General features: G+C 42.8%; 1 long non-coding RNA gene across 3 annotated transcripts; it reads left to right on the top strand.

Annotated features, from left to right (window-relative positions):
• The first annotated feature begins 254 nt into the window (after positions 1–254).
• On the top strand, positions 255–7,457 carry LOC139177773 (uncharacterized). 3 transcript variants are annotated; one of them, XR_011562256.1, is made up of 5 exons: positions 255–515; positions 2,806–2,859; positions 4,194–4,382; positions 5,702–5,735; positions 6,665–7,457. It is a non-coding gene; the product is annotated as an uncharacterized lncRNA (long non-coding RNA). The 3 variants fall into 3 exon arrangements; XR_011562257.1 differs by lacking the exon at positions 6,665–7,457 and having other exon boundaries at positions 4,226–4,382; positions 5,702–5,782; XR_011562255.1 differs by lacking the exon at positions 6,665–7,457 and having other exon boundaries at positions 5,702–5,782.
• Positions 7,458–8,758: the final 1,301 nt, after the last annotated feature.

Raw genomic sequence — 8,758 nt, 5'->3', positions numbered from 1 at the left:
GGAGAATGGCATTGAAACATGTAAAATATCATGTATGAAACGAGATGCCAGTCCAGGTTCAATGCACGATACTGGATGCTTGGGGCTAGTGCACTGGGACGACCCAGAGGGATGGTATGGGGAGGGAGGAGGGGGGAGGGTTCAGGATGGGGAGCACATGTATACCTGTGATGGATTCATTTTGATATTTGGCAAAACTAATACAATTATGTAAAGTTTAAAAATAAAATAAAATTTAAAAAAAATAGTAAAGGTATATTTCATCAGAAGGGCTCGGCATGGTTACCGGTTTCTTTTCTAAAATATGCTACCCTCTGCAAGCTTCAAGAATTACAACTTAAGTTTGTGAAGACACTTAGGGCTTCCCGAGAAAGTTGGCCAAGTATCTCCAAGTATTCAAACTGCCTGAAAGTATGTCACATGTAATTTCAGTGTTTCGTTTCAGATGTACATTACATAAAAACAGGAAATGGCCGATTGCTTCACGTGGTTTGAACAGTGTCTTTTAAATTAAGGTGAGGTCATTCACATTTACCTGTATTGAGTCCTTCTCTCTCTCTCTCTCTCTCTCTCTATATATATATATATATATACACACACACACACACACATATTTGGAGAGAAAACAGGTTATCATATCTATTCATAACAGAAAATCCCATGTCTCTCATTTCTACATTTCTCCTAGAAGCTACAGGAGATGCAAAGACTGAATTTGAAATGAGTTTGGAAATGACTACCAGGGTATTTTTGGACAAACACATTTTTTCTTTCTTTCTGTGCTTATTTCATGTTCAGAGGCTATATTTCCTTTATCACATAGGACTCATAGACTGGTCTGCCATAAAAAGACAATTTGGTGTCTGTCAAATCTATGAACCATATCTCAGTGTAACTCCATAAGGAGTGTTTTTATGGATTCCGTTTAATCTTCTTTGTGCCATGAAATGATTTCATGAACTGTCAGTAAAGCAGCAGAGACTTAATCCACACTGAATTTTCTAACAGCACTGAGCTCACCGTCTTTTGGAAACAACTATTATGTACAATCTTAAACAACTTTTTTTAAATTTCAAAAAATTCAGTCTCTGTATCACAGTGATTCCATTTTCTGCTCCTTTAAAAAATGAAGTTTAGATAAAAGAAGAACACATTACACGATTCTAATTATACAGAATGCCTCCAAAGCAAATATGTACAGAAAGTAGATTTTCAGTTGCCTCAGGCTAGGGAAGGGATGAGTGTCTCTAAATTGAGACGGTTTTATTGATATATAATTTACTGAGATGGTTAGACAGCATCACTGACTCAATGGACGTGAGTTTCAGCAAACTCTGGGAGATAATGAAGGACAGGGAAGTGCTTTAGTCCATGGGGTTGCAGAGAGTCGGACACAACCTAGCCACTGAGCAACACATTGGCACAAGGTGTCTTTCTAGGCTTATGACACATTCTGAACTTAGATTCTGGAGATGAACTGTACAACTTCATAAATACACTGAAATCTGTTGAATTGTGTACACAAAACAGGTGAATTTATAGTATTTATATCTCAATAAACCATTAAAAAACAAGAAGATAAAGGGTAAAAGGCAGAGAATAACTTTTTCTCCCCAAGGAATATGAAATTGACATGTGAAAATAGTATTGGTTGCTCAGTCATATCTGATTCTTTGCAACCCCATGGACTACGGCACCAGGATCCTCTGTCCTTGGGATTCTCCAGGCAAGAATATTGGGATGGGTGGCCACTTCCTTCCCCAGGGGATCTTCCCAACCCAGGGACTGAACCTGTGTCTCTCATGTTTCCTGCATTGGGAAGCAGGATCTTTATATAGGGAATCCTAAATATATATATGGAGAAGGCAATGGCACCCTACTCCAGTACTGTTACCTGGAAAATCCCATGGATGGAGGAGCCTGGTAGACTGCAGTCCATGGGGTCGCTAAGAGTCAGACATGACTGAACGACTTCACTTTCACTTTCCACTTTCATGCATTGGAGAAGGAAATGGCAACCCACTCCAGTGTTCTTGCCTGGAGAATCCCATGGACAGAGAAGCCTAGTAGGCTGCAGTCCATGGGGTAGCACAGAGTCGGACACGACTGAAGCGACTTAGCAGTAGCAGCAGCAAATATATATATACGTGTGTGTGTGTGTACACACACACACATAAATATATAAATACATATGTCAGGAATATATCATTAAGTGTGTTACTGCTGCATGGGAATCACTATCTATCTAGACACACATACACACGGAGAAAAAGAGAGAGACGTATTTTAAAGGATTAGACCATGCAGTTGCGGAGGCAGGTGAATCCAAAATTCACAGGGCTGTCTGGCAGGCTGGAGACCCAGGGAAGAGGCAACGCTGTAATTTAAGTCCAAAGGTCATCGGTAGGCAGAAGTCCTTTCTGCTCAGAGGAGATCAGTCTTTGGTTCTATCCATTCCTTCAGCTGATTAGATCAGGCCCACCCACTTCAAGGAAGGCAGTCTGTTTCACTCAAAGTCCACTGATTCAAGTGTTAATTTCATCCAGCAACATCCTCACAGAAACATCCAGAATAACCTTTCACCAGATACCTGGGCACTGCGGTCCAGTAGAGCTGACATGTAAAATTAATTAACCATTTTGCCCCATATGGCTTGAGTGGATTTCTTGTGCCCATGAATGGCAGAGAAGTAACCAGAAAAATCACAACAGCTGAAGAGGGCTCACAACCCGGAAGTGACTATTCAGCAGTGAGTAGAGTGGATGATTAACTGTGGACTAGTGAAAATGATCTTCTTCTCAACAGATGCCCGCTTGGACTGAAGACAACTGGCGGACGCCCCCACCACCCTGGAAATAGGTAAATCCATCAGGAGTTGGCTATAAATCAAGCACAATGCTGGATAGAGCAGGCTTGACTTGATTGAGATCAAGTCTCTCCCACATAAAATACACATGACTCATGTAGAATTATTAGTCATAAAATCAGATTTCTTTTTTTAAAAAGTGATCTAAACTGGAGTCATAGGAAAAGAGTTGTCTACTCCTGTCGGTTGCAATGGCTTTGTTATGGTCTGACCAGATGAGGTGTCCCGTCTGGGTAACACCTGACCTCTCCCTCCTCTCATAGGCTAGGAGGCCATCTGCAGATCTGCCTTCATTCGAGCTGTGATATCAGCCATCTCACAGCCGTGGTGATTCAATAATACTGAACATGCATTCCTCACAGGATATCTTATTACACCCTGGCTGTTGTTTTTGTGACTTGACCACAACCTAAATTGGTCAGAGATTCATTAAGACCTCTGAAGCAGCTGGCCAGGGACCCCAAAGGAAGGTGTGAAGATTAGCAGCCTCGAGTCGAGGCTGTTGGAGGATGTACTTAATTAATAGTGACAAGGGATTACTGGCTCCATCGCCTTTCTAGATGTGTCTTGAACCACATGGACTGACACTGGTTTATTTTTGTTTGCATTATTGAGTAAACTCTAGAAACTCGCTAGATTTACAGTCTTTCCTGCCCTAATTCAGCAGGGCCTCAGGGCTGCAGGTCTCCTGTAAAGCGTGCCACTGGTATCTTGGGGAGCGACCTGCTTCTGGGGTTGTCAGCGGGGGTCTGCCTTGCTCACTCTATGTGCTCTCTACCCTTTTGCTTGCGTTGATGGCACGCTCTACCCTTCTTTTGCTCCTGTTCCCTTATTAATATCTTATCAATGTCTTACCTATGACAGCTATAGGTCCTAAGGGTGGCATTAAAACTAAGTTGGTTTGGGGGGACCAGTTCCCTGGCGGTTCAATAGTTGGGACTTCACCTTCCAATACAGAGGTGGTGTAGGTTTCATCCCTGTTGGGCAGCTATGATCCCCTGTGCCTTGTGGCCAGAAAACCAAAACATAAAACAGGAGCAATATTATAACAAACTCAACAAAGACTTTAAAAACGGTCCACATCAAAAATAAATATATTTTTTAAAAAACTAAGTTGGTTTTAAGTTTCTAACTTAGAATCCACTACGCAGATCAGCAGCGGTGGTAAGCCACAGGGTACTCCATGCAGTGGGCTTCTTCTGGGACCCCTGAAGCTGTCTTCACACAAGACATGGGTTAACAGAGCAAAGACTTACTACTCACAAGCCAAATACTCACTAAAGGCAACTGACATTTCCCTCTGTCTTGTTTTGTCGTGGATTCCCAGCTACTTTCTGACTCTCGTGTGTGTGTGCTCAGGACTGACTCTGCAACCCCGTGAACTGTGGCCTGCCAGACTCTCCACTCATGGGACTTCCCATGCAAGAATACTGGAGCAGGCTGCCCTTTCGTTTTCCAGGGGCCCTTCCCGACTCAGGGATCGAACTTGAGTCTCTTACAAGACCTGCGTTGGCAGGTGGGTTCTTTACCACTGCGCTACCTGGGGACTCTCAGTAGCCTATGATATATGTGAAAATATGTACGTGGTTGATTATTTTTTGTTATACGTCTGTTCCTTCACTTACAGCATTTATTTTAAAAATGGAACTCAATCTATTTAAAATATCTACTAAAGCGTTTGCATCCATATTACAACAGCTTGAAGAAAACAGAGAGAGTTTTGACTGTTTCATTATTAAACATTTTATAAATGACCCAATATGCTATGAGGAGTTAGTGCTTTTTAATAGAATTATTTAAAAAGCAAATAACCATGATAATTTCATACATCCTGAGTCTCTGAGCTAAAGCCTAATTATTTTTTAGAATAGCTAGTCAAGTAGTTATTAGGGCCTGAATGATTATACTCATTTTATTAATTGGAAAATTGAAATTGGAGAAGTTATCCCTTATTCAAGATATGTACAAATACTGCTTGGGAAAACCTTCTCTATTATGTAACTGAGAACTCTTGTCATTAAAATAGTAGTTTATAAATAGGGTTGCCACATTTGGCAAATAAAAATACAGAACACAAATTAAATTTTAACTTTAACTTTTTTAGCATAAGTATATCCTATTCTCTATTTACAAACCCCAGTCCACAAAATATGAACGTTAGTAGGTCTGCAGAGACCATGTACGGACCCTTGGTGGGGGCGGGGGCAGACAAGGCTCAGGACTCCCCCATCTCCTCCCCATTCAGTCAGAAAGGGCGTCAGCTCTCACACCTCACACGGGGTTTTCTTTGACAAAAGTTTTGAGCCAATAAAAAGGAAGAGTTTAAGAAATTATTTTTTAATGCTAGAAGACTTCTTCCTTCACAGTGTGAACAAGAGGTTTGATATGAAAGAAATAAGAGCTTCAACAGAAATGGACATATAAGTTTGCTGAGAATTAAGTGAAACCTACATTTTACAATTTCAAGTCAATAACTTCAATCCCAGCTGGTTTGAATAGGAAAAAAAAAATTTGTAACCAGAAGGAATATAATTTGTGTCTGTATGTGTTTAATTGTAACCAGGAAGAAATATATTTTATAAAGCAATTCTATTAGAATCAATCAAGAAATACATGTATATACAGACATACATATGATATGTGATACTGAGTGTCACACTCATTGCAGAAGATATATATATGTATATAGATATAGAGATAGATAGACAGATAGACCCTCTGTGTATATGAATTAGGATGTACTTAAATAAGAATAAAAATTATGTGAACATATTACATCCTTTACATAGAAATGTGGTATTTCAAACAAAGAAAATTTTATTGTTTTCCTTCCAGCCAAAATTGAATAAGAAAACCCTCAAAACAAAATGTAAGTTGCCCATTTTAAGTTTTTAAAATAAATCTATCTGGTATCACCTACTACAGATTACCAGCAAAAATCATATGATGACATCTGTTTACTTCTAAGACTTTAAGAAACGTATCCTTAATTCCGAAAAACAGCTGACACGCTGAGCTTTTGAGCTGGATTCTGGTGGCGGGCAGCCTGGAAGTCAAGCTTTCCCTTCGGGCTCACTGGCTTGCTCTGTGCACTGAGTCACACCCTTTCCAAGTGGGCCTATTTCAGTACATAAAATATATACGGCAATTCCTGTTTATATTACCATGGCAGCACTAATCTCTCCATTTGCATAAAACTATACTCTGCCGAGTTAGAATAGGAAACTGCAATAAAAAGGCAGTTGTGATTCGATCAAGTCCATGCCCAGCATCAGGGCAAACGTGGGGTGCCCGCGCTCATACCTGCAGTAGCACGCGGAGATGTTTATGGGGAAGAGAGGGTCGAGATGAAAGCGAGGGGAGAGCGGTGACCAAGAGCGGCCCTGCGTCTCACAAGGCAGCCTGTGTCTCGGGGGTGCCGCGGGCCCCCCGCAGTCTCTGCCCAGGACGTGGGCACCCACATTCCTGGGGTGGAGAATCCCGACTCCTCAAGCTCCCGTTCTAATTCTCGATCTTAGGAAAGCAGCATTCTTGCTGGAGGCACAAAAATGTGTATGCACACAGTTCATAAAACATCTTCCTAAAGAGGGCTGGCAGGAGAGGGGAGAGGGCGTGGGGGGCACCAGCGGGAATGAATGGTCCCTCAGAGTCGGGAGGCTGTGGTGCCAACTGCCTGCCAGGCCACCTCGGAGCGCCCGCGGGGCACCTTTCAGCGAAGTGCTCTGGGTAAATATTTGAGTACCTCTCCTCCTCAGCACTTTGATCAATACCCTGCTCATTGGCACATTTTTTCCACAGGGATGCGCGGACCAAATCTTTCACCTCTCCCCGTGACTTTCCTGGAAAGGGAAAGAGGCAGCAGATGATATTTTCGGCACAGATTTTAAATGAGGGAAAGCGGTTCACGCTGTTCTTCCATTATTCTCCAGGCAGCCAGGGGCTGTTCGTGTTTTCTCCACATTCCAGTGGTGAATCTGCGGCTCTGTCTAGGAGAGGAGCATAGAGGTGGCCTTGCATGGAGTCAGACCACTGGGAAGAGCTTCCTCTCATGGAAGAAATCACTGAATTCACAGCCACACACGAACAGAGAGAGAGGGGAGGGTGGGTGGGTGGGTGTGTGTTTGCACGTGCACGCACGGACTGAATACTTTCTCATTTAAATGGCACTGAATTTTTTTTTTTTTTTTTTTGGTTATGAATTCTGACTTTCTCTAGACACCTAGAACTTGAGCTAGAAGGAAAAGTTCAAGCTCTAAATTGTGAATCAAAAGACTGAAAAATAGAGCAACACTCACTTCTGCATTGCATCAGACCCGCTTGCTTCGAACCACATAAACATAGCCTCTCCAGTACGTTTCAAGAAGTGCACGGACAGTCTCAGCGGTCTTTCTCAGTAACTTGCTTCTACATCTCAAAAATATGAGCAGTAGAGCTACTGGGGGGAAAAAGAGCCCAATGCTGAAGAATAACCTGAAAACAGGTTAAAAATTAAAATATCGTATTAACCTCTTCCCTTCCAGTGTAATTTAATTGGAGCATAATTGCTTTACAATGCCGTGTCAGTTTCTGCTGTACGACAACGTAGGTCAGCCATGAGTAACATGTATCCCCTCTTGAGTCCCCTCCCACCCCTGATCCCACCCCTTGGGTCATCACAGAGAACCGAGCTGACTTCCTGAGTTACACAGCAGCTTCTCACTAGCTATTTATTTTACACATTGTAGTGTAAATACGTCAGTACTGCTGGTGCGTTAGTACAGGACCAGAAGCCTGGATCTCTGGTTGGGATTCTTGGATTGTGTATCACACAGACTATAAGAGGAGACTGCTGGCCAGTGTCCAGTCCACAGCTCTGAACTACACCAAGCCCCTAAGAGGACTTCTTCCCCGAGGAAATGGGAAACTGAAGAGCTGACCACACCACTGGGTTTCTACATGCTGGATGCTTTTCTGAGTACCAGTGCAGGTATGAACGAACTTATTCCTTGTAATGATGCTATGAAGTAGATACTATTATTAACCCTGTTTTACAGATGAGAAAGCTAAGCTCCAGTCACTTATTCAGCTTAGTCACTAAGTCACGTCCAACTCTTTGTAACCCCATGGACTGCAGCACGCCAGGCTTCCCTTTCCATCACCAACTCCCGGAACTTGCTCAAACTCATGTCCATCGAGTCGGTGATGCCATCCAGCCGTCTTATCCTCTGTCATCCCCTTCTTCTGCCTTCAATCTTTCTCAGCATCAGAGTCTTTTCCAATGAGTCCGTTTTTCGCATCAGATGGCCAAAGTATTGGAGTTTCAGCTTCAGTATCAGTCCTTCCCATGAATATTCAAGATGATTTCATTTAGGATGGACTGGTTGGAGCTCCTTGCAGTCCAAGGGACTCTCAAGAGTCTTCTCCAACACCACAGCTCAAAAGCATCAATTCTTCAGTGCTCAGCTTTCTTCATAGTCCAACTCTCACATCCATACATGACTACTGGAAAAACAATATCTTTGACTAGAATGGACTTTGTAGGCAAGGTAATGTCTCTGCTTTTTAATATGATGTCTAGGTTGGTCATAGCTTTTCTTCCAAGGAGCAAGTGTCTTTTAATTTCATGGCTGCAGTCACCATGTGCAGTGATTTTTGAGCCCAAGAAAACAAAGCCTGTCACTGTTTCCATTGTTTCCCCATCTATTTGCCATGAAGTGAATTGACAGAGCCAGAATTCTTACCCAGGCCATCAGAGAAGCAGTGAGAGGCACCCTGACCACTCTCCCGTACCGCTTCCCTCTAGCCTCTGAGAATCAGGTCAGTGGACAAGGCCGCAGGACAGAAGGGTTTTCCCAGCAAGGGCAGTATGAACACGGAGGAGCAGAGGACTGCTGCAGGGGCCGGCGGGCCAGC

The sequence above is a fragment of the Bos indicus genome, chromosome 19 (genome assembly GCF_029378745.1).
Source record: "Bos indicus isolate NIAB-ARS_2022 breed Sahiwal x Tharparkar chromosome 19, NIAB-ARS_B.indTharparkar_mat_pri_1.0, whole genome shotgun sequence".
NCBI lineage: Eukaryota > Metazoa > Chordata > Mammalia > Artiodactyla > Bovidae > Bos > Bos indicus.
This window is presented reverse-complemented; position numbering and strand designations above follow the sequence as displayed.